Source organism: Meles meles, chromosome 21 (genome assembly GCF_922984935.1).
Source record: "Meles meles chromosome 21, mMelMel3.1 paternal haplotype, whole genome shotgun sequence".
Lineage (NCBI taxonomy): Eukaryota > Metazoa > Chordata > Mammalia > Carnivora > Mustelidae > Meles > Meles meles.
Genome location: NC_060086.1, coordinates 8,442,556 through 8,460,187, shown reverse-complemented (window position 1 = coordinate 8,460,187; position 17,632 = coordinate 8,442,556).

Genomic DNA, 17,632 nt, shown 5'->3' with positions numbered 1-17,632 from the left:
GGCTATTAATGGCTGTGTTTCATTCACTGCCTCTGTCACAGACTCGGGCCCCGAGGCAGGGGTCCCTTGCCCCATTCTGGCTAAGGACCTTGGGGAAGGAGCAGCAGGGCTGGAGCGACAAGGCAGACACTTGCATTCCCCCTGGATGGAGGCGTGAACTCTTTTGCAAGGGTCACAGTCAAAGTCACAGCATAGAGAGAAATAGCCTTTTCTCCTGCAGGGCTCACAGTCTGAGAAATTGAGCTGCTCTTGGAGAAACAAGGTGTGTTTCCCTCTCAGGTGACATCGATAGCTGTTGTGGGAGAGGAGACAGATTTGGGGCCGGGAAGCCCCCACCATCTCCCCCTCTTGCGGGTGGGGGTCACTGGCAGAGCTCCCCATGCCAGTGTCCGCAGACCAGGAGGGATGGGACGACCGCGCTCTGGGGAGGGCTGGGCTGCTGGACTGAGACAGAGGGGTCTGGGAAGCAGGAGGAGGAGGGAGCTGAGTGTGGGGAGTGAGAATGTTCTAGGGTTACAGCCCCCCAGAAGTCAAGGTCGGTGGGGTCAGCCTCCCCTTCGATGGTGCAGGGAGAATAAAGGGGTCCGTTAAGGGTCCACTCCCCGTTCCTCCTTCTCTGAGCCACAGGACCAGAGTTCAATGACAGTGGGACGTCCGTCACAGCCCAGTGCCCGTCTGAACTCCAGAGACTGCCTCCCAGCGGGACAGACACGAGTAAGGGGTTTTACCTGGGGGAGCAGAGAAAGAGAAAAGGGGGTCTCGCAGAGAAAAAGCTGATTCCCTTGCCCCCTGTGTCTAAGCGGGTCCTTGCCATCACTGGCCACACTGAGCCAGGAGTGCCCTCAGACTGGCCGGGAGCACACGACGTGTCACGCGTCAGTCCCCAGCTCTGCTGTCCCCACCCCAGCTCTGCGCCCGCAGGAACGAAGGGGGCCCTGTGTGCCCGGAGGTGGGGTCCTGCCAAAGCCTGGGGTCAAGGAAAGAAGTCTCCTGCTCTTTTTCTTTTTTTTTTTTAAGAGCTCAAGTCTGTTCTTTTGGGTGTGTGGGCGTGTCTGTTGATTTCTTCTCTTTCTTGTGGTTTATTTTATTTTTATCATTTGGTGGAATTGATTATTTTCTTATTAACGTAGAGTTGACAGGCAATGTTGTGTTAGAAAGGAAGTAAGTCTTCAAAGCAACCGCCAGAGACCTTCCAGGCTGGAAAGGACAGAATAGCGTCAAAGGCTTGTGTCTTTTTAGAGCCTCCCGGCCCAGGGATCCTCTGGTTCTTGCTTTCACCCTACCAGTGACGGGGAACTCACCACCTCCTAAGCTCAGTCCATCTGCTGACAGCTCTGACTGGAGAGTGAAATGGAATGGGCCAGCCCTCCTCCCTGGCTTCCTCACCGAGACATTCTTCTGGGGACTCTAGGGAACCCTGCGGGGACCTGAAGACAACGCCACGTACTGGAGCCAGCTTCCTGGTTCCCAGAGCACCCTCCTTCCCACTGTCTACTCAACACCGCAGCCTTTGAAAGTAGGAAGAAGCCCAGGCCTGGGTTAGTGTCCCTTCTTTCAGAAGAGGGTGTTGAGTCACACAGGGAGGCGGCAGAAGACTCGTCTAGAAGACCAGGACTCTGTCCCCTGCACTGGAGTGCTGTGCCCCATCCTTGCCCCCTTCTTCCGGCCCCAGTCTCATGGCCCTGGCTCAGAACTGGCTCTGGCCAGTCTCCGGCCCTGCTGTGGGGCCTGCCCCGGCCCTGCTCTGAGCCCTCGGTCACACTCTGCCAGGACCCAGGGCACTGGGTAGCGAACCAGGGTCACCCGAGGATCCCCCGTGGTGGGGATCCTTGCCAAAACCTCTCCATAGGTTACCCAGCCTGGGAAGCAGGGGTCCCTGTCTCTCCCCACCCCACCTCAGCTTCCTCTGCTGGAAGATGAAGGAAGGGGCTTTTTCTCCAACAAGATAAGACCCCCCCCCCATCTTTGTGGCTCAGCACTTGTCCACGAAAGTGTGGGGTGTCTGGTGGCGGGGGTGGGCGTGGGGATGTGACAGCTGGGCCCATGGGAACCTAGGCAGACCTGGTGAGCCACAGTGACATGTCCAGAAAGACATGATAGCGGCCCTTCAGCTCTCCTGGACAAGGGTCCAGGACAAGTGGGGGTCTGGGTCCTCAGCCCTCAGCCTTCTCTCCCAAGGGTAAGGATTGCCAGCAGGGAGTCTGCATGGAGGCCGCAGGATGCAGCAGCAAGGTTGAGGGTTGGGGGCGATGGGAAGAGCAGAGAAATCCAGCACCAAGCCTCTAGAAGGAACTAGAAAATGCTCACGGACTGAATAACACTTTGCAAGAACCAAAGACTTTGCACGTGGCCCTCGGGCTACAGCCAGATTATTGCCCTATAAATGAGTAAGGAACACGTTGATTGATTCATGACCAGGAGGACTTGAGCCTGAGACGAGTAAACAGGTGATCATAGATTATGGCGCTAATGGGCGCTGCGAGAGGAGGGCACTCAAGTGCCGGCTGAGCAAGTTGCTAACTCTGCCTGGGGACAAGGAGATAGCCAGGAAGACTTCCTGGAAGAGGCGACAGCTCTGCTTATCATGATTAGCCGGATTAGCCGGTGCTTAGACCACAGTTCTCCTAATGGCGGAGAGTGGCTGGAACCCTGAGCCAGGTCAGGAGTGTGTAGCAGAAAATAGGTCCGTTGAAGAGGGAAGAGGGTTGGGGTCAAGCTCAGAATCACTTCGAAGCTTTCAAGGTTTATCTTGAAAATACATGCAAATTTCGCATTCTGCTCCACAGTGTAGCCTTAGTGTTAAAAGAAAAACACATGTCCAAATCACCACATTCACAAGGAGATAGGTCAAGGGCACGGAAAGAAAGACTAGAAAAACACCCTCCCCCCCCGACACACTGAAAGTTCATGAAGGATGAAGGTAACTTTCATGGAGGTAGAGACGGGGGTTTCAGTAAATGGTGTTGGCCCAACTGGCACGGATCGAGCTGGACCTATGCCTCACCAGAACACCACCAGGACAAACACCAAAGGGATCCAAGATTTAGAAGTAGAAATTAAATCCCTAAGGGGCGCCTGCATGGCTCAGTGAGTTAAGTGTCTGACTTTAGCTCAGGTCATGATCCCAGGGTCCTGGGATCGAGCCCCACATGGGGCTCCCTGCTCAGTGGAGACCCTGCTTCTCCCGCTGCCTGCTCTGCCTGTCGCTCCCCCTGCTCGTACTCTCTCTCTTTCTCAAATAAAAAAAAAAAATCTAAAAAAAAAAAAGTAAAAAGAAATTGAAACCCTAAGACAATCAAGCCGACTCCCTCTATGACCGCGGCATGCGGAAAAGCTTCCAACAGTGACTTGTAACGGAAAAGCCAGAAAATATGATAAATTACATCAATAATAAAAGGAAAAGAATTACAAGCAGCCCTTCAACCCAGGAGAAGATAGTCCACCTCATTCCCATGAAGAGAGATGCGAAGGAAGACTAACAAGGATACCATTTCTCACCAATCAGATAGGCACAAATCCAAAAGTCTGACAACACGCCCGCTCGGGAAGGCTGTCGTGTTGGGAAACAGACACTCTCCCACGTCGCTGATGGGAATGCAAAATGATACAACCGCGACGAAAGATGATTTCGGCGTTCTTATCACCGTTACAGACGCGTGGACCCTGGTGACCCGACAATCCCGCTGCTGGGAAGTTACAGACACACGGGAACACGTGAGAAAAGGAGCGCGCGCATGCGCCCCAGCTGTGTGCGATGGCGAAAATCTGGCGACAACCAAGGGTCCGTGAGAGACGGGTAGGGAATCGGAGCATGTTGGACCACACGGGGTCCCCTGAGGAGCACGGGGACGAGGAGGACGGGGAGGGAGGGGGAGGAGGCTCTCCATACGCCGAAGTCCCCCGTATACGTTATTAAGCACGAGGCGATCAGGACATAGGTGTGCAAATACGTACCACGTTATGCATTTAGGAAAAGAAATACTGGAAGGACCCACAAGAAGCTCAAGGTTTCTCTAGGAGGCAGGAGGTTGGGAGATGGGGACGTGGATGGGAATGCGACTTGCTTCTCCAGGGATAAATGACTTGCCAGATAAGTAAACGTTGATGCTTATCAGGTATTTGTCTGGTGGGCTGTTAATCCCTAGATACCAAGCCCCAGAGCCCCAGGACTCTGTCCCCCTCCATTTGGGGGGAAAGGGCTGTAGGCAGTGGGAGCCACCGCAGGTTCGCAAGGAGGTGTTTGTGATTCAGAAAGCCCACAACCCTGTGACCGGAGCTGGGGGTCAACAGACCTATCTGTAGGGCTAGGGAACTCGTGGCCAGAGCTCTGGGGACAGCTCTAGATCAAGAAGGGATCTCTTCGGTGCCCGAACCCACAGAACCCCGCATGCCTGATGTCCCTGAAATCAGCTTCGCCCTGGCTCCAGCCTTCTGTGCGGGCTGCTTCCTGCTAAGGAGGAGGATTCTCTGATTCGGGGAGAGAGGCCACTTCAGTGAGCTCAAGTAAGCCTTCGGGAGCCAGTTTCTGAGCGCAGGACCCGTCAGCTGACACGCTGGTTGGTGGCCAAGGCTCTGGTGCTCAGTGGGGACCTGGAGGGCGTCCCTTTCCTCCCTTTCAAAATGGCTTCCCTCCAGGCACAGACAAGGCTTAGAAGGGGAAGAAGGGATTCCTAGATGGCTCTCCATACCCCACCTCCTTCAGGAAGCCTTCCTGGATTCGAGATGGTGGGACACCCCTTCAGACATCCTCTGTTGGACCGTGACCTGTCCAGGGCTGGGACCCTTGATCCTGATGGACCCTGGGAGGGAATCAGCCCTGGCATGTTGGGGTCCTGACCTGGAGCACTCGGCCCCTCCCGGTGGGGCCCCAGCATGGGTGCGGCTCTGTCCAGAAGAGCACACCAGCGGGAGCAGTCTGTAAACTTTAAAGGGCTGTGATCACCAGTGTCTCCCCGGGGGAGGGAGGCGGGGGGGCGGGGGCAGTGGGGGCGTCTCCCTCTGCTCCCCCACCACAGGCCTGGGCTTTACTGCCCCACTAAATGCCGTGTTTGCTCGCACCCCACCCGGCGGCTTGTACGCACCTGTACACGGAAGGCTGTAATTTCTCTCTGCATGATTCACAGGTAGGATCACACCCAAGTTACCGGCACTCCGCTCCTTAGGGCGGGCTGGCCAGCCAGTCGCCTTTGTCTTCCAATTATGCTGTGTTTTATTGCTCTTTTAACTGTAACAGAAACACCCAAAGAGGGAGGGTCTGGAGGGCAATAAATGACATACGGATATAGGGAACAGCCACGCGAAACCACCGGACTGGGGACCCAAAGGAAGCTCTCTGTCTGGACACGGAGGTATAAGGAAGCTGTGTTGGGCAGTGGCTTGTGCCTGCGTTCAAATCTTGGCTCCGGTACCAACGAGCTGTGTGACCCCAGACAAGTAACTCCACCTCTCTGAGCCCGCATTTCCTTTCCTATAGAATGATGCTGCTGGGAGTGGGGCAGATAACTGAGCCGACAGGAGACATTCCATCCATGCTGAGTCCTCCGAGGGCCCTCCTCCAGTTCAGGTTTACAGGCAGACTTCCTCTCCCTCCAATTTCCTGTCCATTTCTACAGTCCCTGGCACACTGCCGTGTACGCCATAGGTAAACAGGACTGCAGAATGAAAAATGGCTTCAGAGTCTACTTTACATCCATTCTATAAATGTTAACCAAACACCTTGATGTGCCGGGCGCTGGGGATCCCGAGACCCAATCCCTGCCCTCGAGGGGCTCACGGTCCAACCAGAGAGAGGAGACCCAGAGCAGAGAAAATGAGGGCAATGAGTGCCACTATCAAAGGAAGCCCAAGGGACACCCTCGCTCCTGAGCAGGCCCCAGACAGGCGTGAGGGCTCAGAAGGCATCCCTAGGGTGAGGCATGCCTCACTCCGCGCCCTGGAGGAAGAGTTGGAGTGTACCAGGGAAGGAGCGGAGTGTCTCAGGCAGGAAAGCATGTGCAAAGGTCCTGGGGCAAAACACTGCTGGAGCTTGAAAGGAAGGATGGGGAGAGACAAGGCCTAAGGAAGCATCCGAGGTGACATCCAAAAGGGCCTTTTCACCCAGGCTAAGGAGTTTGACGTTTGAGCTCAAACTAGAGAGGAGTCCTGCGAAGGATTCCAAGTATTCTGGTGCTCTAGAGTCAAGGGCGGGGACTACTGGGAATTACAAAGCCAAGGGTGGAGACAGGCAGTTCAGAGGCCACGGAAGTGATCCAGGCAAAAAGATAGACGGGGCTTGAATCGGGGGTAATTTCGATGCCCTCCTCAGCCACTTACCGCCGTGAGAGCTCGGGTGAGTGATTCACAGACTCCTGACCACAGTTCCCTGTTCCTAAATCTCAGTGGTGATGTCCAGTCCCCAAGGTGGCAAGATTTCACAGGGAGGAAAAGAGGGACTCATCCACACGGAGAAAAACAAGGATATGGGGACAAAGGACAGCTCTTCTGCGCACTAGAATGCCAATTGTTACTGCAGAAGGAAAGAAGGAAACAGAAATTCGGCCCTGAGCAAACAACTGCGTTGTTACTGTTGCCAGGGGATGCCGAAATTAACAGACAACAGTTTGAAGAGAAACAGGAGTTGCCTCTTGTCAAAGTATCATTCCCCAGATACTTACTTGCTAGTGACGGGAGAAGGACAGTCACTCTACAAGGAGACACAGGGCCCACACACAGCAGACAAGCCATCGAGGCTAACGTAACAAGACATCGAGCCACGATGCACCGAGGACAGCCCACTGTTCCCAAGGCACTGTCACTAAAATGTACAACTGCACCCAAATCGTGAGAAAACTCAGGACCGACCTACACTGAAGGAGATTTAAAAAAAAAAAAAAAAAAAAACTGATCAGGACTCTTCCAGAAAGTGTCACGGTTATAAAAGTGAAGACAGACCAAGGACCCGCTCGAGAGTAGAGGAGAAATGCCAGCTGAAGCCAAAGTGGGGTCCCGGCTAGGATCCTGGGCCCACAGCGGGGACGGTAGGGGACCATCAAATGACATTGGAGCAACATCGGCCATTGACTGCCTTAGGATTGTGCCAATGTTAATTTCCTGCTTTGGGGCTTTGCACTGTAGTTCTAGAAGATGCTAACTTTACAGGGGAAGCTGGGTGAGAGATACATAGGGATTCGGCAACTGTTTTCACCAGTTTCCCCTGTGTCTGAAATTAGCTTAAAATAAACAGTTTTGTTGTTTTTTTGTGTTTTGTTTGTTTTTCACAGGAGTACATCAGTGGTTCTTAAACTTGGAAACACATCTGATTTGCTTAGAGGACGCTCAGCCCCCTCTTCAGACCAGCTGCATCAGCGTCTCCAGGGGAGGAGCCCAGGCAGGAATAGTCTTCCCGAGTCTCCAGGATGCCATTTACAGGGGTGGGGAAGGGTGCGCTATCTCGAATCACTCGGCCCAGAGCAAGCCTTCAATAAATCATCCTCGGCTCACACCGATGTGTTAGCTCAACATTTGACACCTTTGTGCCTTCAACAACTATTATTGAGTACCTACTGTGTGCAAGACACAGCCAGGATGCTGTGATGGGCAAGAGAGACAAGATCCTTATATTCTCATGGAAAAGACAATACATCAGGGAGATTATTACACCTGATAAAGACTCTAAAGGAAATAAGTGGACACGGATAGAAAGTAACTGGAGGGGTGGGAGCTCTGTTAGATGGAGTAGTTCAGGAAGGCATCCCGGAGGAGGTGACATTTTAATCTGGGACGATGGGAAGGCTGGAGCCAGCAGAAGAGATGGCGGGATGGAGGAGCACGTGGCTACCAAAAGCACAGCAAGTGCCAAGGCCCTGAGGCAGCCCGAGGGAAGGGGGGGCATTGGAGAGGGGGCACGATGAACAGCCTGGATTTCATTTTTGGCACGATGGAAAGACTTCAGTAAGGGTTTGATCAGGGCCAATCAGGTGGGAGGAGGATTTTCCATCTGGCTTAGATCTCTGGAAAGCAAAAAGATCACTCTGGCGGCCAGGCGGAGACTGACTTGTCAGGAGGCTCTTCACTTCATCTAGGAGCGAGATGATGGTGGCCTGGACCCAGGGAGGTGGCGACAGAGGACACGAGATGCCAACCCATTGAAACAGGACTTTGTGTCGAGCCGAAGCTTGGGGTAAGCAGTCCCTTGGCCACCTCTATGCTGGGCAGCAGAGCCCCAACACCCTTCCACGTTCAGCCTCCTGTTCGAGCCCCACTGTCCCCCCAGCCACAGCCGTCCTGGCCACGAGGTCCCCTCTTGCAGAAACACTACACGCCTTAACATATCACAACCCACATTGACCCCGGAAGTCACATGTTCTCTGCCTCCCTAATACTGATGGGGAAACTGGAGCTCAGAGAGGGAAAAGCAATTGCTCAACATCACACAGCAAGTGACACCCAGGACCCAGGCTGGGTCCCTGATTGAAAGCCTACCATCTTCCTCTGAGCCAGGAGGATGAGGGGAGCTGTGCGCAGAAGGCTGCCCCAGTGCTCTTGAGGAACAGGGGCAGGACCAACTGGGCCGGGCTGTGCAGGCCGGGCTGGAGCCACACAGCCTGAAGATGGCAGCGTTTTCATCTCCGGGGTGCGAGGCCAGGCTCCCAGGGAAGCCATTCTCACTAAGATGTGAATGACTGATAGTGCATGGGGACACGCAATGGGTTCCAGAAGCAAGAGAAACAGGAAGGCAAAACTTGGTCAGCCCTCCCGTTTGTACCCTCTTGGCAGCCGTAGCCCCTTTGGGGCTCCGTTATTAGCTGCAAACTCCTCCACTTAATTCCCCAAATCAGCAACAGATGTAGGAGCTCAGCCTCTCGTCCACCCCCACTAATGCTTCAGTCCCCTCCACAGTTGCTGGCTGTCCCTCCCCGCGCTTGGACGCCGCCAGCGACAGGACCTTGTGCTTAGCGAGGGATCTTAGGTCATCCAACAGAAAGGAGCAGAAAGTGCCTTTGTCTAGGTGTGCAACACGCCGGTGTGCATAAAGCAAACACAGGTAGATCTACTGGATGAAGACCCCGAGGCCCAGAGAGGCAGCGGGAATGGAGCCAGGATGCAAACCCACAGGGGAAGCCTGATTCTGGAAACTTCTCTAGCAGGTGATCAGCGGGTGCCAGGCCCGGCCAGCTGGCCCTGCCGTTAGTTCCCGCTCTGGCTAAAGCGTGGTCTCCCGAAGGCCACTGCAGGGCTGGGGGCGGGAGAGGTCACAGTGCAGGGCGAGGGGGGGGGGGGCACATGCCCGAGCCAAGAGGAGACTTCCTCTTCTTCTGGTGGGGGGCAGGGGGGGTGGGGGTGGGTCGCGGGATGTCATTTCTGAGCTGCCCTCGGAGCAAAGTAGAGCCCATATGCCCAGCTCCCCATGGGCCCCGACAGAGCCTCTCCCTCCCCAAACTGCCCCAGCAGGCAGAACACACGCAGGGCCACCCTGTGGCGATTCTGGGACCCTGGGACAGTGGATGCCAGCCTCTCCTCCTCTAACTCCTCCAGAAGGAGCCCCCCGCAACCTACCCCTCTGCCCGTTCCCACATTCCTCCGAGGCTGAACCAGCCCCTGTTCCCGCTGTCCCCAGGACTCGAGGCCCCCAGCCCCGTTCTCCCCACCCAGGCCACAGCCGCCTCCCTCCCGGCCCCTTCCCTCCCTGCAAGAGGCTGCAAACGCTTCTGAGGGCTGGAACATCTGGCTAATGACGGAGAAAGTGCTGAGACGACAGGTTATTTCAACACCGCCATCATCCGTTGGGTATTTCAACACTCGGTGCTTGTGCAAGAGACATAATGGGACCTGTCATAAACTCGCGCTGTCTCAAAGCTCAGGCACGTCGCGGCGGGGCTGACGGGGAGTTGTTGGGGTTTAGCAATCGGCGCTGTCTTGGGGCCCGCAGCCTCCTTAGGGTTATTTTGGCTCCGCCATGGAAGGCCCTGGAGAGAAATCTCAAGGTGTCAGAGAAAACCCAGAGCAATTACCTCTCGGGGTAATTAGATGGTGGCAGAGATAGCTAGCCCGCCTTCCTGCCTGCCAGGGAGAGAGAGAGGGAGAGGGGAGGACCAGGCTGCCCCATCCCCCTGGGCCGCCTCCCCGCCCCCAGCCCAGCCCCCGTGGGGAAGGAGGCCGCAGATGACCTCATGGAGGCAGCCGCGGTGACTCACGGCCCCGACCACGTTTCCACTTCCCTGGGGGTGGGCAAGCGTGTGGGTCCTCAGAGGTGCAACTCAGCGTCCATGACTGGCCACCCTTCCTCATGGCGGGGGAGGCTTCGGAACCCACCGGCCTCTCGTCGGTAGACCTAAGTCAGGACTTGGGACTGGGACTCCTTGCTTCATCTCAGCCCCGACCCGGGATTTTGCCGGAACCCCGATCACTCTGTTAGGAGGCTAAGCGGAGAGCTGGGAAGTGGAGTCCGATGGCGGAGGCGGCTGTCCACTCTCGTGGGGCCAGCCCGAGTCACTGCCCTGAGCTGGCGAAGCCAGAAGGATGTGTGATTGGGGACCGCGCCCCCCCACCAAAGCCAACTAGAGCTTGGCCGAGCGTGTCCAGGCTGAGAACCAGCCCCGACCATCCCCCTGACCTCCCCTCCCCTCCATGCCCACCACGCACAGCACACATCTGCAAAGTGTCCTGGGAGAGAGCGTTCTGGCCGGTGATCTGGCGAGAGCTCAGAGAGGAATGTGGGTCTGAGAGCAGGAGCCTATGCGGGGACAACATGACACAGGCCACATAGGGAACACACAGACCTGGTCAAGGTCGGGGCCTGAGGCAGGGGAGTCCCAGGAACATGCGCTCCCTTGAGTGGGAACTGGGGAGCCCTACAAGGTCTTTGTGGGAGTTCTAAGTGCACCACGGGGCTTTGAGCCCTTTTTCTTGACTCCATCTGACAGCAAGAAGCGAGGACAGTTAGGGGAGAGGGGACAGGAAGGCGGGAAGCCCTGAGTATACCAGAAAGCTGGCCAGAAGGCGCAAGTGGAGCAAAAGGCAGAAGAAGTGCGGGCCCGGAGGACATTTGCGAGCAGACCCCAAAAGATTGGGTACCACGCTGGGAGGGCAGGGACAGGGAGCAGGCCCCTCTCGGAAATGGGCCGCAGGGGTGAGGAGGGATTTGCAAAGACTTTGGGGTCTTTGTGGGAGTCAGCCCCTACGGGGACCCCAGCTTGTCCCTCCACCAGCAGGGACGCTAATCCTCTGCTCTGATCAGACCTTCTGGATCCAGTCGGAGACTCTCTCAAGGGGATACGTGAATTGAGAAAATGGTTTTGTGTGGTTCTTGGCCCCTGGTCCAGGACTCAAACTCCTTCCTGCCCAGAGAGGCTTCTCCCCTTGGGTCCCACCTCCTGGCCAACCTCCTCTTTCTCCAGATTCACCCCCCCACCCCGCCCTGTGGCCTCTCGTGACCTTCACTGGGGTCCCCTGGAGGGTCACCAGGGTGGCCGTTCCCGGCAGGCTCCCATGGAGCCCTCAACACAGCCCACGTCTGTCCCTCCCTGGTTCTGCCCAGGCTCACCCCCACTCCGGGCCCCACCTCCCTCCTGGGCTCCCCCTGCAGGCTCCCTGCTCCCCTACCCCCCAACCTGCTGGAGCTGCAGGCGAGTCTAGTCCCCCTCCCTGCAGGCCCCAAGCCTCTGTCCCCACCCAGCCTTCCTGCAGGAAAAGCCGCCACCTGGCCTCAGCCTGGCCTCCAGTTCCTGTCCCGGGACGGGGACCTGTCAGCGGGGACTGTCACAGCCCCTCGGCCCAAGGCTGCTTTCCAAGTGCCACGTGTTACCACACTCAGACATACAGAGGCTGGGTGGAGGACGAGGACAGTTTCCTGTGACGGGCGCCTGGGTCTCAGTGAGTGCCCACACCTGTCCCCCATGGCAGGCGGGTACCATCATCAACCCATTTTACAGAAGAGGGCAAACGCTGCTCCCATAGGGCAGGGCCAACGGCAGCCCTCCTCTGCCCCCCCCCACAGGCGGGAGCCACCCAGCCGCAGCCCTCCCCAGCAGCTCCCCAGGCTCCCTCCCGGGCCCCTGCCTGCCCTCCCACATCCCAGGCAATGTAACAGCTGTAACAGCCGTGAAGCCGGCAGGACCCTGGCCTTAGGCTTGGCCCGCAAGGGGCTGTCCCAGCTCTGCCCTTCACTTTGCTCTGTCACCTTGGGGAGGTTTTTTATTTTTTGTTTTTTTGTTTTTAAACCATCCTGGGCTTCTGTTTCCACCCCTGCAAAAGCAAACAGTGACCTCAGTTTCTCCAGATAAGAAACGGCCTCCTGGCACAATGGAGGACTGCCACTGAGGCAGGCCGGTCATCCCAGAAGCTTCTAGCTCGGGTGCCCTCATGGCTCTGGGCCATGTCTTCTCATCTGTAAGTGCGATGTAATCACATCGCCATCACACACGGCCCGGGACAGGTGCAATGGCGGTCATGTGTGGTGATTTCAGTGTGACGGTCAAGGTTCCCTCTGGCTCTAGAACTCCCTACCGTTCTTTGACAGACCATCTTCCCAGGGGACAGCTTTAAGGTTGGACCACCAACCCCTGGCCAAAAACAGGGCTGTGGTCTCAGTAAAGCCACAGGTGCCAAGACAGAAATGGGTCCACTCTCCAGAAGCCCTCAGGAGCTGTGGGAACCCCGCTGAGGGGTCTCTGTGGGGCTCCACACCCCCGAGGTACAAGCCCGTGTGCCCTGAGTGGAGGCAGACGGGCTAGAACACGCTTTCACCCTCTCTCTCTCTCGCTTGCTTTCCCCCCCGCTCATCCTCTCCCTGCCCCATGGACAAACGCCTCACCAGGGAGCTCTCTTGCCCTTGACCTATCCCTCCTGGGGTAAGGCCCACTCATGGGACCTGAGGCCGATTCACGACACAGGATAACCAACTCCGAAGCGAGCCAAGATGGGGAGCAGAGAAGGGGAACCAGGCTCCGCACTGGGGCTGGGGGACAGGGACCACCGTGCTCCCTCCCGCCCACTCCCTGCCAGGCCCATGCCAGGTCCGGGGCCCAGAGGCCCCTGCTCCCCTGACCCTGGGGGCTCCATCCAGCCTGAAGGGAGGCCCCGGCCCTGCCTGATGGGGCCCACCGGGAGCCTGGGCAGGGCGGCTGCGTGGGCACCGCCCGGCCTCCCGCCTCATGAGGGGCTGCAGGGACCGGGCCGGCCTCCGGCTGTCGCCTCCCCCACCGCTCCGCCGGATGGCACCGGCTCCTCGTGCATCTGCCTGTTTACATTCTCCCCAACGAAAAGCAGCTTTGTTTATGGAAAAGAGCTATTTCGGTCCCACGGTTTCTCTCAGCTCCTCTGACTCGCAGGAATGGCTGCTGCTCTCTTGAGGAGCCGGGAGGAGCCCATCTCCACCTCCCCGCGGGAGGCAACTCAGGGCTCCCACAGGTGGAGCGGGGCTCGGGGGGCCACTTCCTCGCGGGCGGCTCTCAGGAAAGGAAGGTGCGAGGAGCAACATTCTTCACAAGCCGGGCAGGACTCGGCCAGGCGTGAGCCAGTGACTGGGGACACCGTTCCTCTCGGTGGACCCCACATGCCCTGGGCTCATCGCCCAGGCCCTTCTCCTCCCCCCGCCCCCGGTCAGGTGAGTGACATCATTCCCATTGTACAGACGAGAAACTGAGGTCCCAGAGGCGACGTGGTCTCTCCAAAGTCACACAGCTGGGGACACCCCGGGGTTTCGCTGCGGATCCCAGGCCTGTCCGCCACCAGGCCACTGGAGGATGGAAGAGGCTACGCGTGGCTACTGAAGGGGTGTTGGGGGATGTCCATGGTTATAGCTCTTTCTGTAAAAAGCCGTGGTACACATTTCATTGCAGGCTCAGGAAACAACAAAGTGTGAGCAGTGAAGTTCTATGACGTGGAAGCTTCTCCAGAGAGAAGCCACCCTTTTCCAGACGGGCGCCGCCAAGTTCGGAAGGGATAGGAGGAGGAAACGAGTCATGGTATCTGTCTCGGGAAAAGCCAGAGGCGGGTTCCCAGGCCCTATGCACCTGTCTCGCCACCACGCGGGAGAAGAAGGCGCAGAGGACAGGCAGCAGAGGGCTCCCCCAAAGGCTCACAGCAGCTCTGCGTGGGGTGCCCACACCCCCCATACTGGGGTGCCCACCCCCCAAACCTTCCCTCAGGACCCTGCGCACTTTCTCCGTGGGTCTGTGATTGCAGGTCAACCTCTGTCACAATGACAACAAAGAAAAAGAAAAAGGAAGGCTGATGGACGTTGGACACCCCCTAGAGAGACGGCAAAACAACTTCAGGACTAATCCCCCTGCCCTGAGAAGGGGAGCATTCATGGGGGCCGGGACAGGGCCATGGGGGGGCCTCCCAGGCCCGGGATGGCAATAAAGCCGTGTTTAGAGAAGAGCGTCAATGTTCCCCAGCAAGGAGGTAAACACGCTCAGAGCTTTGGGCATGGGTTCCCTTAGTCCTCTGGGACGCACAGCCTGCGGCCCCTGGTGTCTGGAACCTCCCTGGTGGCCAGGGCAGGGATGTGAGCCTGAAGTCATCTGCTCTGGAGCAAAGCCATGGGCTCCAAGCCTTGGGGAAACCCGGCTTCCCTTGGGGGCCTTTTGCCCTAGGGTTCTCCTGACCTGCCTTGCCCGTCACCCCATGCGCAAAGCCACAGGGGAAAGTTCTGGACCCTTGGGGTCCCTGGGGGGACACATGGTACCAGGCGGCCTTGTTTCTTGGGCCTGGGGGGAGAGGAATTACAAAACAAGGTGACTCCACCACCCCTCCCCCACCTGCCCAGAAAGCGGGGAAGCATGATGGGGAAGCACTATGCTCATCTAAGGGGCAGGCAAGGGCTTTCCCGGTTGTACCTCTCAAGGTCATGGCCACCAAGTCAGTGCCCAGGTCCCTTCTCCCGCAGAGCCGTTCCCAAAAGAGGAAAATGTGGCCACTTGACCTAATGACCTCCTGGCCTGGGGCGTTCTCCCCAGCACTGATTTCTTCACGTCCTGCTTGAACAAGGTCTCTCTTGCTCCCGTGGAAGCAGCAAGGACGGGTGATAAAATACAGTCTCAGTCTTGGCTGTCCCTGCCTCCTTCCTCAATGACCATACTCGTGAGTTGGGGGGACCCTGTGACAGGGCCCAACCACACCCCACGGACCCAGGCCTGGAGCCCAAGAACCCCTCCTAGTTGAGCACAGCCCTTCATAGTTTCCAGAGGGCTCACCCTTGCCTCATCCCTACTCACCCTTCGAGGTGGGTCCTCAAACGTCTAGAAAACACAGTGCCGGGACCCAGACCCCACTTTTTCCAGCTCGGCTCGTAAGTATTGCCCACAGAGCCCACTCTGTGCCCAGGGCTGGTGTAGAGGCCTGAGGCGGGTATAGGCCCGGCCTTGGCATCCAGCCCTGAATGCAGCAAGGGGGACCCTGCTAAAACCCACCACCCCTGACTCGTGCCCCCGCCCACCCAGATCCTACAATTGCTCCCACCCCGTTGCCCGGATGGCCAAGGGGCTCCTCAGCCCCAGCTGGAGGCCCTCTGTACCGCTTCCTGTCCCGTCCCGCTTCATCACTGCACGCTCTCTTTGCTTCGGCCAGAAAGACCCGACTCCTCCTTGCTGAGAGCGGCGGACACGTGGCCAGCATGCCCTGCTTCCTGTCCACCCGGACCGTCTCAAGCAGCCAGACTGGTCCCTGTACACCCTGGGTCCCCCTCCCAGACCCTGGCCCGGAGTTTCACGTTCCTAAAGCCCACCAGCCAGCCACATCCAAGTCCATGGACGCCTGCTGGAAATTCCACTCCCACAAAATCACCCCACAATAAAGGCAACTGACCACTTTGGCTTCAGAGAGCACCCGCACACCATTCCTTGGCCTGCCCAGCGCCTCTGGACTGTCCTCCCTCCGGGGAATTCCTCCCTTATGACCTAGCATCCTCCCTCTTTCTCCAATGAAGCCAGCCGGCCCCCAGCAGCCTCCCTCACAGAAAATGTTTCATCAAGTGACCTGGGCTCCAATAGCCATACACCTGCTGGACTCAGGGTGGGCAGGGCTGGCCCAGGAGGCGACCCATTCCAGCTTGGGGGAGGCAGCTCTGTGACTGGGGTAGGAGCCAACCCGAGTGCGTCCCCCGCGGTAGTTCTGCCGTGGGGTATGCCGTGGGATTTGCCATGGGACTTGGGTCCCCGCTCCTAGCTCTGGTGTGTTCTGGCTTTTTCAGAGAGACTGAGCAGAGGCTGCTTTGGATCCTGAGGTTGGCTCCATGGCTATGGGGCAAGGCTCTCCCCTCTGCGCCTCTGCCTATCCACACCCCAACCCCTCTGCTAACTCCTTAGCATCCTTTCAGACTCAGCCTCTATGATCTTCTCCTGGAAGCTTCCAGCCCCATGGCCTCCGGACTAGGTGTCTCCTCTGTGCTCCCAGAACCCCAAGGGCCACGTCTGACAATGCCCTTCCACGCTGTTCCATGGACACAGCTGTCTGTGTCCCTACTGGGTGGCGACCCCTGGAGGGCAGGGGTCACATCTGGTCCGCTCTGAGTGCTCAGTGCTCTGGGCATACAGGAGATATCTGGGAACATTTGCTGAGTGATTGAGTGTGGGGTGGGAAAGGCGAGAGGTCTCTGGGCTCTGTGAAAGCCAAGAGAGGGAAAAGCAATTACAGCCTGGCCCTGAGGTGTGGTGGGCACCGCCCAGGCCAGCGATCACCGGCTCCAGCTCAAATCTGTGCAAGGGGAATAGGTAGGGCCGCTCAGGGGCTAACGCTTCATCTACTGTGGGTTTCTTAGCAAATTCAATGGAAAACTACTTCCCGGGAAATAAATCTGGAGTTAGCGACTGGCTTCAAGACCCCCTCTATCCCACACTGATTTGTATCCTGGAGATTTAATCCTCTTCCTTTGTTTGTCAGGGACACTTGCTGTGTGGACGTCTAGGCGCGCGGCAGCAAGAGGGGTTTCCTGAGGGGCATTGGGCAGAAGTCAAGGGCATCCCTTTGGACACAGAACATTCCCGAGGAGCTGCTCAGAGGCCACGAGACTGCTCTACTGCACCACCCAGGCCACCACGGGCAGCACAAGCCTCAAAGGGCCAGGGGTCTCTGCCTCTCTGGGTCATGGTCAACGGAGACTCACATCCTGGTGTTACCAGCTGGGGTCAGCATGATCCACAGCCTGCCCCAGCCTGTGGATGGTTGGAAAATAGGAACTCCTTCCTCAAGATACCTGCAGAATCTTGTGGCAGGGGCAAGACGGGTCCCATCCCACAGTTGTCTGGGACCCAGAGCCCTGCTTCGGCTGAAGATCAGTTTGGATGGTCTAAGCTCCTCGCTCGAAATTCCTCCAGCCACCCAGGTACAGAAGCCGTTTTCCCTAGTTTCCATCACCAGACCCTCTCATACCAGGCATTTGTGTGGGTAGAAAGCTTACGGACGTCTGGAGAGGCAGACAGATCTGCTTTGCAATTATAGGAGCCTCATTAAAATCCTTCTCCCTAGATGTCTCTCTGCCGTCTCTGCCTTGGCCTCCCCACTTTTCCCTTCCTCCCCTTGCCCCTCAAATCCTGCCTGCTGTCAAAGCAGAACAGTCCAGCCCCTGTCATGCTCTTTCCTCCCCTGGAGAGGCTGATCGATTTTCTTAAACAAGGAGGATTTGCTTCTAAGGGGGAATTCGGTACCAGTTCTC